Source organism: Mustela putorius, unplaced genomic scaffold (assembly GCF_011764305.1).
Source record: "Mustela putorius furo isolate JIRA1106 unplaced genomic scaffold, ASM1176430v1.1 tig00000592_pilon_pilon_pilon, whole genome shotgun sequence".
NCBI classification, from domain to species: domain Eukaryota; kingdom Metazoa; phylum Chordata; class Mammalia; order Carnivora; family Mustelidae; genus Mustela; species Mustela putorius.
This window is the reverse complement of record NW_025421426.1, coordinates 7509543-7524962: the sequence shown is the minus strand read 5'-3', so window position 1 is coordinate 7524962 and position 15420 is coordinate 7509543. Positions and strand designations below refer to the sequence as shown.

The following is a 15420-nucleotide window of genomic DNA, read 5'->3' as shown; positions in this document are numbered from 1 at the left end:
AATTTTTAATGTATTGATGATTTCTTTAGGCTTTTGGATTTTGTGTTATACTTAGGGGAAACTCTTGCCTTAACTCTGACTCCCCACTCTTAATCATCTAAGTCCCATGACTTTCTAACCTTTGCTGCTTGCCTTCTGATCAATTGCTTGGAAGCACCATACTTGGGGAGTGACAGAATAGAGGGAAGAAGGTGGAGAGAAGAAAAAAGTACATGTGTAAGGTTACTGGCATAGTAAAAAACAGAACCATTAAGGCACCAACACTTGTGGAAATTTAACCCTTGGAAATGGAAATTTTTTTTTAAGATTTTTTAATTTATTTATCAGAGAGGGGGGGGGAGAGCGAGCACAGGCAGACAGAATGGCAGGCAGAGGCAGAGGGAGAAGCAGGCTCCCTGCTGAGCAAGGAGCCCGATGTGGGACTCGATCCCAGGACGCTGGGATCATGCCCTGAGCCGAAGGCAGCTGCTTAACCAACTGAGCCACCCAGGCGTCCCGGAAATGGAAATTCTTAAGTGTCTACACACTTACCCTTTTCAAGCAGTGTGCTAAATGTATTTAATCTCCTCCTAATGACACAAGACATTAGGAGCATTATTATTTTTTGCTGTGGGTGATACGTCTTGTACCTTCAGAATTAAACAGGATTATTTCTCTTTAGGCGGAATGACTGTAGAGTCTAGACCACTTCTTTTTTTTTTTTTTTTTTTTTTTTTGCTCCATACCTAGCATGGAGCCCAGTGCCGGGCCTGTACTCACAACCCTGAGATCAAGACATGAGCTGATATCAAGAGTTGGACACTTAATGAACTGACCCAGCCAGGTGCCCCTAGAGCACTTTAATTTTAAGAGTTTCTGTGTTTGCTTTTTATTTAACTTTTATTCTTATTTTACTTTTGTTTGCCAGCCAGTTTTCTGTACTCTCTTGCTGTTGTCAGTACTTTATGGCTTCTAAGAGCCTCTCCCTTCTAATATGCTGTGAAGCTGGGAAACCAGATACAATGCTAGTAAGCTGGGTTTAAATAAGAACAAATAAAATCGAATGTAAGGCCCTGGGAGTTTCTCTTAATGAATGGATGGACTATATATTTTTTGTATCCAGAGACAGGCTTTTCCTGATGTATTGGTGGTAGTGTGAATGTCCAATCATTCAGCCTTTTTTTTTTTTTTTAAAGATTAAAAAAAAAAAGTTATTCATTTGAGAGTGAGAGAGAGCATGAGACTGGAAGAAGGTCAGAGGGAGAAGCAAACTCCCAGTAGAGCTAGGAGCCCAGTGTAGGACTCGATCCCAGGACTCTGAGCTGAAGGGAGTTGCTTAACCAACTGAGCCACCCAGGTGCCCCCCCCCCTTAAAAAAGATTTTATGTATTTATTTGTCAGGGGGAGAGAGCACAAGCTGGAGTGGCAGACAGAGAAAGAAGCAGACTCCCCACTGAGCAGGGAGCTTGATGGGGCACTTGATCCCACCACCCTGGGATCATGACCTGAACTGAAGGCAGATGCTTAACCTACTGAGCTACTCAGATGCCTCATGAAAAATAAGAAAAAAAGAAAATTATTCATTTGTGAGAAAGAGAGAGAGAGAGGGAACAAGAATGAGCCTGAGCACAGGGGAGGATCAAAGGGAGAGGGAGAAGTGGACTCCCCACTGAGCAGGGTTGGGGATATAGGGCTTGATCCCAGGGTGCCAGGATCATGACCTGTGCCAGAGGCATATGCTTAACCATGTGAGCCACCCGGGCTTCCTGAAGTGTTTCAATGTATTGTAGTAGTGATGAGATCTTTTTATTGATTGATTGATTGATGGAATGATTTTATTTTTAAGTAAATCTTTATACCCAATGTGGGGCTGGAACTTAAAACCCCGAGATCAGGAGTTGCATGCTCCACCTACAGAGCTAGCCAGGCACCCTGATGATATCTTTGACATAATTTTGACATGAACATTATATATAATGATTATATATAATTTCATTATATATAATTTCTGTTTCTAAGTATTAATGACTGGAAATATGTTAATCTTTATATGCCAGGAATTCTGGGATCTTCATGTTGCCCGCTTCTTAAATAGCTGCTAGTGTAGATGGAAGTTTATCTCAGTGTTAATGAATGCCATCACCATTCCCTTCCCCCCATCCTTACTCCGGGAGCCTAGTTTGCCTGCAGCTGCAATGGTAGGCATCTTTCAGGAAGTGACCTTGGCTTGTATTAATCAAATTCAGAACACACAAAAAAAGCTTCTTGCTAACATGCTGACTTGATGTAAAATTTTATCGCAACCATTTTCTTTCAAAAGGAGGCCATCTTGTAAAAAGAAGATATACAGAAGACCCCTCTAATTTAATGTATAAAAGGTGCTTCTGCAAGCCATGTTTAAAAAAAAAACCTAGATTTTTAATGTATAGAGCTTTTTAATTGGCAGATATGCTTAAATGTCATAAAGGCTTGTGAGTTGTTATTAGAAAATTGGTTTTTTTTAGATTTAAAAACACTGTGTTTCAGCATCACGTTTCTTTACTGCTTAACAACTGACATTAAATTGCTTTGGAAACTTTATACACTATGGATTTATTTTGAAGTCTTTTAGCGGTCATATATTAAGTAATGCACTTTTGTATATGTTATATATACATTTTTGTATATTGGCACTTTTGTATATTGTATATTTGGGGCAGAAATAACTAGTTTCTTAATTTTGCTGATTTGGATAAGAAAATGAGTACCTTACATGAAACCATTTTCTTAGGCAGTGGTAGTACCTACAGGAGCTTCTAAATAGAAGTTTAAATGTACGTCAGTAAGACTGCTAAAACTCAGCCACCTTGAGTGCTGTGAAGTGTGTAAACCTGGCGATTCACAGATTTGTACCCCATATTTATATGTTTATAAAAAAATAGAAAAATTAAAAAACAACCACCTTGTATTAATGAGCATATTGTTAAGTACTGATTTACACATCTGCTTATTTAGGATTTAATTGATCATTTTGGTAGAGCAGTTAATATAGCTGTTTCACTCTTACCATGTAATGCTTCAAATAAATTCATTCCTTAAATGTAGAATAATTACAGTGTGTAAAGTGTAAAGTTACAGATCTTCATTTTAGATCTTCATTTTACCCTTCCTTGCTCAGTGTTAAATTTTGAATGTCAGAAATAGTTATTTAATGAATTAGTGTAGATGTTTACTGCATTCTTGGGAGATTTACATGAAATGAATGAATGAATGAATTAGGAAGCAGTTGTGTGTATTGCCAAAGAGTTCCCTCTTGAGTGTATTGTGTAAAAGATCACTCCTTGGTACTGAAGTGTTTGGAAAGGTGAAATATGGGAAAAGAAGCTTAAACCTTAGGAACTGTACCTGCATTTTGGTAGATGTAGAGTATGAAAAGGACAGGTATGTTGCATGTTTATATTAATGATTTGGAGAAGAGGTGGGGAGAATTGATGCAAATAAAAAATAAAATATAAATACTTAAATGTTTTCATTATCTGAGTTATTTTTAAAGCATTCACTGGAGACACAACCGACATCTTTTTTTTTTCTTTATAAAAATATTTTTTATTTAGATTCTAGTTCCTTAACAGTGCAGTGTTGATTTCACAGCCAGTATTGTCTTTCATGATTTTAAAAATTGTTCTTAAAATTGCAGTCTCTTGGAGATATATCTTTCTTCTTAACCTGCCTAAAGTTCACTCTTTGTCTTGATTTGATACTCGCATTAATGATTAGTTTGTTATTACAGGATAAAGAAACTGGTTTCAGGGAGAAAGATAGTAACTTGATCATTTCTTCCCTCACATACCTGTTTATATATGGTCTTATGTAAAAATTGGCACCTTGAACTTAAAATGTTCTTTGCCTCTCCCCACTCTCCTCAAAAAATAGAAAAATGAAAGCCTAACAAGAAAAGGAATATATGCAGTCCTGGTGGCCAATGAGTTAATGTTCGTTTGCAGCCTGAGGGGGGGGTTGTCAGCGTGCAGTCTCTGTTTTCTGATTGGCTGCTAAAAGGTGAAATTGAAACCACTGTAAACTTTTGACCCTGTAGCAATTCTTGTGGAACGCCTTCCACTGGTGGAGCCCAGAGCTTCGCTCAGTTCCCCACCCAATCCGCCCACCCCCTTTCCTGTATTTATTTTGTGTGATCGTGCAGCACTGCATGCAGTTTTTCCAAGAGCGGGTGGTGTGCGGTGGGGGGCGGGGCTGTGGTGGGGGGCGGGGAGAGGGAGGCCGAACAGGCACCAGCAAGCGACTTCCTTACATGACTGTTTTAGTAACTGTGTTAGTACTAAGTACAACTCAGCCAAAGATATGGGCTTTGATAATAAACTGGTCTGACAACTGGATTTTTTAGTTTTTTCCTTAATATAAAGGTAATTTAAAAAATGCAAAATGGTTATAATTAATGCCATTGTTCATCAGTGGATAGTATTGTGTAAGCCAAGTGTTTGGCATAGTTTCCTGGATATTTTGAGTTAAAAATAGCTTCCATTTTCAGCAACCTTTATATCCCATTAGTATTTCCTATATCTCATGTAATTTTTACACAAATGGCCTACGTTTACAAAAGTTTTTTTCTTCTTTGCCTTTGTCTTTTATTATAAAGAAAGGCATTTTAGTTATGATAACCATGGAAAATAATTGTAGAAATTATGTGTACATTTGAATTACATTATTTGCCTTTCTCTCTTTGCTGAAGTAAATAGTTTTGGGTTTGTCTTGCTTTACAGTGACGGCATCAGCCCTACGAAAAAGGCAAGGTAGTTCTCTGCTCTCTCTTAATATTCTCATTGGACTCTGTGTCTTCAGTTCTGGTCCTTCATTGTATCCCTGTTGTCTGGTGCCATGTAGTGAATGGATGCTTAGCACATATTTGCTGAATGAACATAGTTGCATTTTGGCCTTTTGATACCTGCTTCTCCTTTTCTAATTAGTGATAGGTACCCTATTTTGCTCATACTTCTGGAGGCCAGTGCAACATTTGGCTTCTCCTAGGTACACAGGAAGCCTTCAGTTGATTTAAATGTCTCATATAAAGTTCCTTCAAGAAGCTGGACTTCCAAAACATAGGTTTTCTGAAAGCAAGGCTTCTGTTTTCATCGCATCATTTAAATTTTTATTTTGATGCTTTATGGAACTAAACGTTTATTGTAATTTACTAAATGACTGTGTAGAATAAATTAGTATGAATCAGCTTAGTCCTTTCTAGTATATAGCATGAGATAAGTAGTAATACATTGTGAGTTTTTTTTAACCCTGTCCTGACTTTACTAGACATGTATATGCTGTAATTTGAAATAATTCCTGCCCTCCCTTGTCAAAAAGATGATGGTGTTTAAAAAAGTTTGTCATCGGGACACCTGGTTGGTTCAGTTGGTTAAGCGGCTGCCTTTGGCTCAGGTCATGATCCCAGCATCACGGGATGGAGTCCCACATTGGGCTCCTTGCTTGGCAGGGAGCCTGCTTCTCCCTCTGCCTGCCACTCTGCCTGTGCTCGCTCTCTCTCTCTCCCTCTCTCTCTCTGACAAATAAAATCTTAAAAAAAAAAAAAAAGTTTGTCATCAGTATATTACCAGTGTACACTTGGGTACCAAATACATTTTTACTTATTATTTACTAAAGCACATGATAATGGGCTAAATAATAGTAAAAAATTTTTTTCTTAATAAAATATTTTTAAGCTAAGTTTACACAGCTCTAAAAAAGTGGCACTTCTTGAAATAATTTTAAATTTCCATAAAATTTTTAATTTACATTTGGTTTTTCCCTTTCAGCTTAGCTACAGATTTGTTGCAGTTGAGTGTTGCAAGTAAAATCTGTTGCTTTGGGGGTAAAAAGAAAAACCCAACAACTATATATTTGATAAATAATCTCAGCTGCAGAATAATGTTTCATTTACACCATTATTATGAAACCCTTACCTTGAAATTGATGGATAAACTTATTCTGTAGTGGTTTGGAGGTAGGTGGGCAAAGAGCAGACTTTTCCCAAAGAGGGTGTTTCCCCATCTCTACAATTTTTAGGGAACTGAGGAGAGAGTCCCAGGGAACACTACCCACAGCAGCATGGCAGGAACAATGAGTTTAATGCGATTAATAGTAGAGTCCTTGCCACCTTCCATTTTCAGCAGCAGAAGAAAAACATATTCATGATATTTGGTGGCCTATTTTTGCCCAGTTGGTGTTTCCAAGCATCAGCATTTTATAGTTTGGATTTTCTTCTCTGTCAGCTCCCCTCCCCCAGTTTGATTCTTTGTTCTGGCCTTGAGGCACATCTTCTCAGACTAGCTATTAACAGAGCTCAGTTTGATTTTTTTTTTTTTCTTCTGCATTAGATTTTTCCTGATGCAGGCTTTGATAATGTGGATCCCACCAGTCACATTTTTCGTAAATTTTAGTGGAAAAATTAACCTCTCCCCCATCTGCATATTTAATATTTTGGGGACATGTCATTTAGTTTTTTTTAGTGTGACTTTTGTTTGTGTGATGGCCTGAAATCCAAATTATGAAAAGGCATAAGAATGTGCTTATTTTTGTTAAAGGTAAAAAAATACAGTCCCAGGAAATCTGCTAGGACTGTTGGCTTTGCAGAATCTTGGTTTTAGATAAGTTAATTGCAGTTTTCTGGGTCCCATACTTTATAGTACTTTTTAATTATTTGTTTTTTAAAGTTCTATTTATTTATTTTTTAAGTTATCTTTATGTTCAGCATGGGGCTCAAACTCACAACCTGGAGATCAAGAGTCACATGGTCTTCTGACTGAGCCAACCAGATACCCTAGTGTATAATACTTTTTTTTAGCTTATCTACCCCTTGCAAGGTTCTGGTAGGCAAGCCAGTCATTGGTCTATATGATTTTCTCGGGACCACTATAGTCCAGCTCCACACTTTCTGGGAGGGGAAATTTTTGTAGATGATGTTTCTTTGGGATATAGGGAGTTACGGGGTACAGGTTAGCTTGGGTTAGCACTCAGGGTAGCTGTCATCAGCAGTGTAATACTTGTATTAATAGGGTTCTCTTGCCAGCCTTCCACACTAGGCAGTAGTGCTTGTTTCCTGCTTATGGTACTAGGTACATTCTGACTCATAGCTTTTCCTACCCACCTCTCTTGTTCTGTAGGTACTAACCGTACCCAGCAACCTTTGTCCTTACCCCGTAAAAAAGAGCAACAACAAAAGAATCATTTTTAAAATGAAACTTGAATTAAAACTAGGCCAGGAAACCTTGGGCTTTACAGAAGTTCTGCCTGCTTTCCGCTCTTCACCTTTCTCTAATTAAATTAGATACCATAAAAGTTCAAGTAATGAAACATCGAATTTATTTATTTATTTATTCAAAACAGATTATTTATTTATTTATTTAAACTTTATTGTATTTTTTCAGTGTTCCAGGATTCATTGTTTATGCACCATACTCAGTGCTCCATGTAATACGTGCCCTCCTTAATACCGACCACCAGGTTTACCCAACCCCTACCCGCTTCCCCTCCAAAACACTCAGTTTGTTTTTCAGAGTCCACAGTCTCATGGTTTATCTCCTCCTCCAATTTTCCCCAACTCACTTCTCCTGTCCTTCTCCCAATGTCCTCTGTGTTATTCCTTATGCTCCACAAGTAAGTGAAACCATATGATAATTAACTCTCTCTGCTTGACTTATTTCACTCAGCATAATCTCCTCCAGTCCCATCCATGTTGATACAAAAGTTGAATATTCATCCTTTCCGATGTAGGCATAATACTCCATTGCATAGATGGACCATATCTTTATCCATCTTTATCCATTCATCTGTTGAAAGCCATCTTGGCTCTTTTCAGTTTGGCGACTGTGGCTGTTGCTTTCAGAAAGTGGTCGATTTTCTGTTTCTAGAATTGTTGCTCTTCTTCTCTTCAATCTCCTGTTGGATTTGTAGGTGTTTGCAATGGTTTGATAAGCTATCTAGCTGATCTCCTGCTACCTGATGTCGTCTCAGTCTGTTACTTCTCCACCATCTTGACTCCTCCCTTCCAAAAAGATTTTATTTATTTATTTGACAGACAGAGATCACAAGTAGGCAGAGAGGCAGGCAGGGGTGGAGGGTGGAAAGCAGTCTCCCTGCTGAGCAGAGAGCCCGATGTGGGGCTCCATCCCAGGACCCTGACATCCTGACCTGAGCCAAAGGCAGAGGCTTAACCCACTGAGCCACCCAGGCGCCCTAAATATTGAATTCATTTAAACACTAAAACTAATGATTGTATTTCTCTTATTTTTTATTTGGAGATACTTGGACATTCTTTTTTTTTCTAGTATTTTATTTGACAGAGCGATCACAAGTAGGCAGAGAGGCAGGCAGAGAGAGGGATGGAAACAGGCTCCCTGCTGAGCAGAAAGCCTGATGTGGGGCTCCATCTTAGGACCCTGAGATCATGACCTGAGCTGAAGGCAAAGGCTTTTTTTTTCTTTTTTAAAGATTTTATTTATCCATTTGGCAGATGGAGATCACAAGTAGGCAGAGAGAGAGAGAGAGAGAGAGAGGATGAAGCAAGCTCCCTGCAGAGCAGAGAGCCCAGTGTGGGGCTTGATCCCAGGACCCTGGAATCATGACCTGAGCCGAAGGCAGAGGCTTTAACCCACTGAGCCACCCAGGTGCCCCATACTTGGACGTTCTTTTTTTAAGATTTTATTTATTTATTTGTCAGAGAGAGAGAGAGAGAGCGAGCACATAAGCAGGCAGAGTAGCAGGGAGAGGCAAAGAGAGAAGCAGGCTCCCCGCTGAGTACGGAGCCCGATGTGGGACTCGATCCCAGGATCCTGGGATCATGACCTGAGCCAAGGGCCGTGGCTTAACCTGCTGAGCCACCCAGGTACCCCCACACTTGGACATTCTTAAGTTAGATGTCAGATTGTTGTTGGTTGACTAATAATAGTTTTAATTGATTTTTTAAAAGATTTTATTTATTTGAGAGAGAGAGAGAGAGAAATACTGAGAGAGAGCACATGAAGCAGGGGGTGTGTGGGAAGAGGGAGAGACAGGTTTCCTGGTGAGCAGGTAGCTAGACGTGGGGCTCTATCCCAGGACTCTGGAATCACCCTGAGCCGAAGGCAGATGCTTAATGGACTGAGCCACCCAGATGTCCCTTAATTTATCGAACATTTCTGTATCAGGGAATGATAAGTTAAGCATTTTCACCTGATCTTCTCAAGGGCCTTGATAAATCTAAGGCTTAAAGAAGTTTTCAGGTTGGGTACTAGCTAGTAAATAAAAGCTGGGAGTTGAGTCTAGATCAGGTGGACTCCAGAGTGTCAGCTCTTAAACTGCTTGCTAATAAGTAGTCATATTATTTTGGTCTGGAAGATATATTCCAAGAATCAGCTTCCTTTTGACATGTTGTTTATAAGCTAGAGACTATATTGTAATTAGAAATAGATATATTAGTAGATGTAGTATTTCTTTTTTAGATTTTAATTGCATGGCATTTATACACTACCTGGATTTTTCTCCTATCCTTTCCTGAACCATGTATGATGAGTTTCCTTACCCTCAATCTTCTCACCTTTAAATTGGGTTTCAGGAATGCAGCAGACCCTTTACGTAATGCAGCTGGATTGTGGTTGGTTGTTACTAAATACTCCATGCAGATTGGCCATGGCTGTGATACGGAACTTGTAAACACATCATTTTTTCTTGTACTCCTCCTTTCCAACAGACCTGCCAGTTCCAGCATGAACTTTAGGGTGTAGTTATGGCTGTTTTCTTGATATATAAACACCACTAGAATTAGTGGTAGATTAGATTGTTGCTTTATTGTTCTACTTGGAAGTTCAAAAGATGAAGGTGAATGTTTTATTGGCTCACCATCTTTGCTGCACCAGAGCCTGCTCCACATTCCCTCAAGTGCAGGAATGCTGTTTATATGTTCATGTATATTATTGTAGATTATTTCTGAAGAACTGCCCCTCCTTTTCCTCTCCCACTTAAAAATATTTCCTTTCTCCTTTTATTATTTAAAGATTTTATTTATTTATTTGACACACAGAGAGAGCATAAGCAGGGGGAACAGCAGGCAGATGGAGAGGGAGAAGCAGGCTCCCTGATGCGCAAGGAGCCTGATGTGGATGGAGCTTCGATCCCAGGACCTTAGGATCACGACCTGAGCTGAAGGCAGACAGTTAACCAACTGAGCCACCCAGGCGCCCTTAGAAATATTTCTTGTTGGTGATCCAAGTGCAGTCTTTCCTAGAGGGGAAGCAAACATCCGTGGCTTTTTCCCTCCTTTTTTCTTCCTTGCTTATTTGCTTTATCCGTTCATCCACCCATCTGGTAGATATTTATCTTTTGGACTCAGCTATTTAAGCATTAGCTTCTGCCAGGATTGATCGATCTCTCTCTCTCTATGTGTATGTGTGTGTGTTTTAAGATTTTATATACTTGAGAGAGAGCGAACCAGGTGGTGGAAGGGGCAGAGGGAGAGGGGGAGTAGTCTCCCCACTGAGCAGGGAGCCTGATGCAGGGCTCCATCCCAGGACCCTGAAATCACGACCTGAGCCGAAGGCAGAGGCTTAACTGACAGAGCCACCCAGGTGCCCCTCAACATTGTTTTTAGTTGTTATTTGTTGAGCATTCCTTTTGGACAGGTGGGAACACCCCAGATTCACATTACTTATTTGTTTGATTACTATTCAGGACTCTTGGGAGTTGGTTTCCTCAACTGCTGTTTTGTATTATCCATGTTTATCAATGGCGACAGGGTGTATTATATATGCTATACCTGACTTATAAGCAGAAACGGTATTACATGGCAAAATAAGGCATCACCACACATTCCTAGGAAGAGGCCTTGTACTTGATATAGCAGTTTTGTTTTTGCTTATCTCGTATGTCCAGAGAAGGGAACGGTGGGGAAGGTTAATTTGTGTGTGTCTAATACTACTACTTAAATTAAGAAAGGGCAATAAAATTCAACACCCTCCTCCCCTTTTTTGTTGTTTTCAGGATTAGTATCCTTGCTGAACAGTGGAATCACAGACCAATAAAAATAAGCTCCTACTTGAACATCATTTGACTGGTTAGCCAGGTAATTCACTTTTACTTTGACTTGATCCTTTGTGATTTTCTGTCTCCCCCCTCTGAAGATCCTGACATTCCTTTTATGATTTAATCTTAAACTTGTGTCGTATTTCATGTTTTTCTCTTTTGTTTTTTAGTTTTGTTTGTTTATTTGAGAAAGAGAGTGGGCGGGGCAGAGGAAGAGAATCTTTAAGCAGACTCCCCACTAAGCGCAGAGCCCTGAGATCATGACCTGAGCGGAAACCAAGTCAGATGGTTAATTGACTGAGCCACCCAGGCACCCTCATGTTTTTCTCTTTTATAATGATAACATTAGTTGAATGACTGAATGGTCTTGAAATAAGTGAATATGTATCTATATTCATATATATGTGTGTATATATATATATACAGACATAACTTTTTTGGGGAAGAAGGGAACTAACTATATGTTACAGTTTAATGTGAGTTACTACCCTCCTACCCACTTCTCCCTTACGTGTGAATACTTTAATCTTTTTTTTGTTTTTTTAAAGATTTATTTATTTATTTATTTAAGAGAGGGGGAGCAGCAGGCAGAGGGAGAGGGAGAAGCAGGCTCCCTGCTCGGCTCGATCCCAGGACTCTGGGATCATGACCTGAGCCGAAGGCAGACACATAACTGACTGAGCCACCCAGGCTCAGTGTTTATTCAGAATCTGAATCAATCCCATTTATTTTTTCTATTTCACCATGTGAAGACTAGTTTCCCTAGATTGCTTGTGCTGGCATATAATATCTCATATAATAACTCCTCTCCTAACTCCTGTTGCACCAGCATAGGAGAAATGAGAATAGAAAAAGTTGTCTGATACTCAGAAAACAGTTACCCTTTGCTTAGCTGAATTTCTTTTTGTTAATAGTACTGTCATTCTTCTGGTTAGCTCGGCTTGAAATCCAAATCATCTTTGAACTGCCCCCTTCCTGCCCCTTTGATAAATTAGTTATTTAGTAAACAGTCCTTATCTGGTTTTCTGTTTTCCTGTCTCCTGTATTTGTACCACTTTGTGCTAATACCTTAGTTTCCTAGGCCAAGATTCCATAGTTTCTTGCTTATATTTGTTCAAATGTCCCTTTATTCTCTCTTATCTACTGTTTCTAGCTCTTGAAGTGTTGCTTAGAAAATTTCCTTAAGTATGTCCCTTTTAATTAAGCCTCTGTTCTGCTCTAAGCTTTGTGTTTCCATTCCCTGGCTTACAGAAAAAAATACAAATTCTCTTCTCTGACATTTGAAGCAGTCCTCTATCAGGGAATCTGTTTAAACCTTTGGTTTCAGCTCTTGCTGTTTCCCTATAAAATCCTTCAATTAATTGTGGGATATACATACCCATTATCTTCTGAACATAGTAGAAAACTATCTCCATGCTATTTATTAAAAAAAAAAAAAAAAAGAAACACTTCTTTATTGGGAGTCATTTCCGTTTATAGAAGTTATAAATATAGAGTATAAAAAAATCTAGATATCCTTTAGCCAGATTCACCCACTTGCTTATCGTTTGCATCCTGTGTGCTCTCACTCTCCCCCTCTGTCTAGATGCATGCATAGTTCTTTTCTGAACCGAGGGCAAGTTACATATATTGAGCTGCTTTCTGCTAATACTTATGTATTCTCTAAGAATAGGGTCATTCTCTTATAAAGCTGTTGTACAGTTATCAGCTTCATAAATGGACTCTGACACAAATGTATGGTCTATCTTCCAGTTTGGTCAGTTGAACTAATAAAGTCTGTTAACAGCATTTCCTTTGCTTCCTGTACAGAATCCAGTCTAGGGTCATTTCATTTACTTCTCTTCAGTCTCCTTTTTCCCAGAATATTTCCATAGCCTTTGTCTTTTATGGCATTGACATTTTTGAAGGACATGGCCCATCCCCCCTTTAAATAGAATGTTCTTCATTTTAGGTTTCTCTGAAGTTTCCCTGTGATTAGTTTGGGGTTATGCATTCTTGGCTGGAATGCTGTGTAGGTGATGTGATCTCTTGAGAAAGATGTCCAACTTCTGGAGACACATGATTTCTTTTGTCTCCTTTTATGATGTTAATATTGATTATTTGGCCAGGATGTTGCCAGATTTCTCCACTGTATAGTTTATTTTCCTTCCATTCAGTAAGCATTTGTGGGGAGACAATGCAGATACCATGGTTCTCATCACAGTTTGCTCTAGACTTAACATTCATTGATGATTCTTTTTTTTTTTTTAAGATTTTATTTATTTATTTGCCAGAGAGAGAGGGAGAGAGAGAGCGCGCGCAAGCGAGCACAGGCAGACAGAGTGGCAGCAGAGGCAGAGGGAGAAGCAGGCTCCCGGCCGAGCAAGGAGCCCAATGTAGGACTCGATCCCAGGATGCTGGGATCATGATCTGAGCCGAAGGCAGCTGCTTAACCAACTGAGCCACCCAAGCATCTCTCATTGATGATTCTTACCTGATTTTCTTTTTCTTTTTTTTTTTTTTTTTAAGATTTTATTTATTTATTTGACAGAGAGAGAGATCACAAGCAGGCAGAGAGGCAGGCAGAGAGAAAGGGGGAAGCAGGCTCCCCGCTGAGCAGAGAGCCTGATGTGGGGCTCGATCCCAGAACCCTGAGATCATGACCTGAGCTGAAGGCAGCGGCTTAATCCACTGAGCCACCCAGGCGCTCCCTGATTTTATTTTTCACTGGGTTGGCTCCAAATGGTTATTTTTTGATTCCAGCGTTCCCTTTATACTACAAGTCAGCCCTTGACATTATTCTGTAATCAAGAGCCCTATCAGTTTGGACTCATGAATTCCTAGGTTTTCAATTGATAAATTCATTACTCTGCCTAATTATTTTGATACTCCAGTCCTATGTTTAGAAAGTGGAACTCTTTTTTTTTTTTTTAATATTTAAGCGCTTGGGGCGCCTGGGTGGCTCAGTGGGTTAAGCCTCTGCCTTCAGCTCGGGTCATGGTCTCAGGGTCCTGGCATCAAGCCCCACATCGGGCTCTCTGCTCAGTAGGGGAGCCTGCTTCCTCCTTTCTCTCTTTCTCTGCCTGTCTCTCTGCCTGCTTGTGATCTCTGTCTGTCGAATAAACAAAAATAAAATCTTAAAAAAAAATATTTTAAGCGCTAGAAAGTGGAGTGTTTTTTTTTTTTTTTTTTTAAGATTTTATTTATTTATTTGACACACAGAGAGAGATGACAAGTAGGCAGAGAGGCAGGCAGAGAGGGGGAAGCAGGCTCCCTGCTGAGCAGAGAGCCCAGTGTGGGGCTGGATCCCAGGACCCTGAGATCATGACCTGAGCCGAAGGCAGAGGCTTTAACCCACTGAACCACCCAGGTGCCCCAGAAAGTGTAATTCTTTTTTTTTTTAATCTTTTTTATTTTTTATTTATTATTTTTTAAAAATATATATTTTTAAGATTTTATTTATTTATTTGACAGGGAGAGATCACAAGCAGGTAGAGAGGCAGGCAGAGAGAAGGAGGGAGGAAGCACGCTCCCCACTGAGCAGAGAGCCTGATGCAGGGCTCGATCCCAGGACCCTGAGATCATGACCTGAGCCGAAGGCGAGGCTTTAACCCACTGAGCCACCCAGGTGCCCCAAAAGTGGAATTCTTAATCAGTGTTCCTATCCTTTTGAGGAAGAATAGTAGAGACTAGAATCCTTTGGGGGTGGGAGGTGTTCTCATTGCCCATGGGTTGACCCTTTCAGTGGACAGAGCTAGTAAAATGTGTGTGCTTAACACACATATGTGCATACACCAACATACTTGTACCTAAACACTTTTATAGCGACATGTGTATACATAGTTTAGAAATCAAGAGTTTATATCAGTATTCCAGCTTCACTCCCTGTCTACAGGGTTCTTTCTCTGCACTTACTGTTTCATATTTTTGTGTCCCTTTTTATGTTGTGAGAAACCATGGCTCCCATCATTATCAGTGCATTTACTCATTTGCTCTATCTTATAATACATCTCAAAAAATTTCAGAGTCACTTTGCCCCATTTCACCACAATAAAGTTAATTAAAGTGGAGAATTTATATGTAGTTCTTCACTGTTTTACAACCATCCTGCCCAAGTCTGAGAATGAATAAATAAATATTGTATTCTTAAATTACTTGAATCAGCCTTCTGTTGTTCCTTTCTTGCTTTCCCATTCCTCTTCATTTCCCACTCCAACTTTCTGCATAAGGTAGTTATAGTATTCATTTGAAATTAAATTAGGTTCATCTTTTTTTTTCAGGTTTTTTAAAAAAGATTGATTTATTTCAGAGAGCGTCTGCGCAGGCTTGTGTTTGAGCAAGGGAAGGGGCTCCTGGAAGTGGGGGTGGATGGTGGGTGGGGTGGGGGGAAGAGCAGAGGGAGAGGAAGAGAATCACAAGCAG

General features: G+C 39.6%; 1 protein-coding gene across 6 annotated transcripts in view; it reads left to right on the top strand.

Annotated features, from left to right (window-relative positions):
* NCOA3 (nuclear receptor coactivator 3) overlaps positions 1-15420 on the top strand; it is a 140261-nt gene that overhangs the window by 58235 nt on the left and 66606 nt on the right. For 4 of the 6 annotated variants that reach the window (XM_045082127.1, XM_045082123.1, XM_045082124.1 and 1 more), the window contains exon 2: positions 10978-11059. The exons of the other annotated variants lie outside the window; for them this stretch is intronic. The gene's annotated coding sequence lies outside the window, so the exon portion shown is untranslated. The remainder of the gene's footprint in view (positions 1-10977; positions 11060-15420) is intronic. 6 annotated transcript variants of the gene reach the window in all.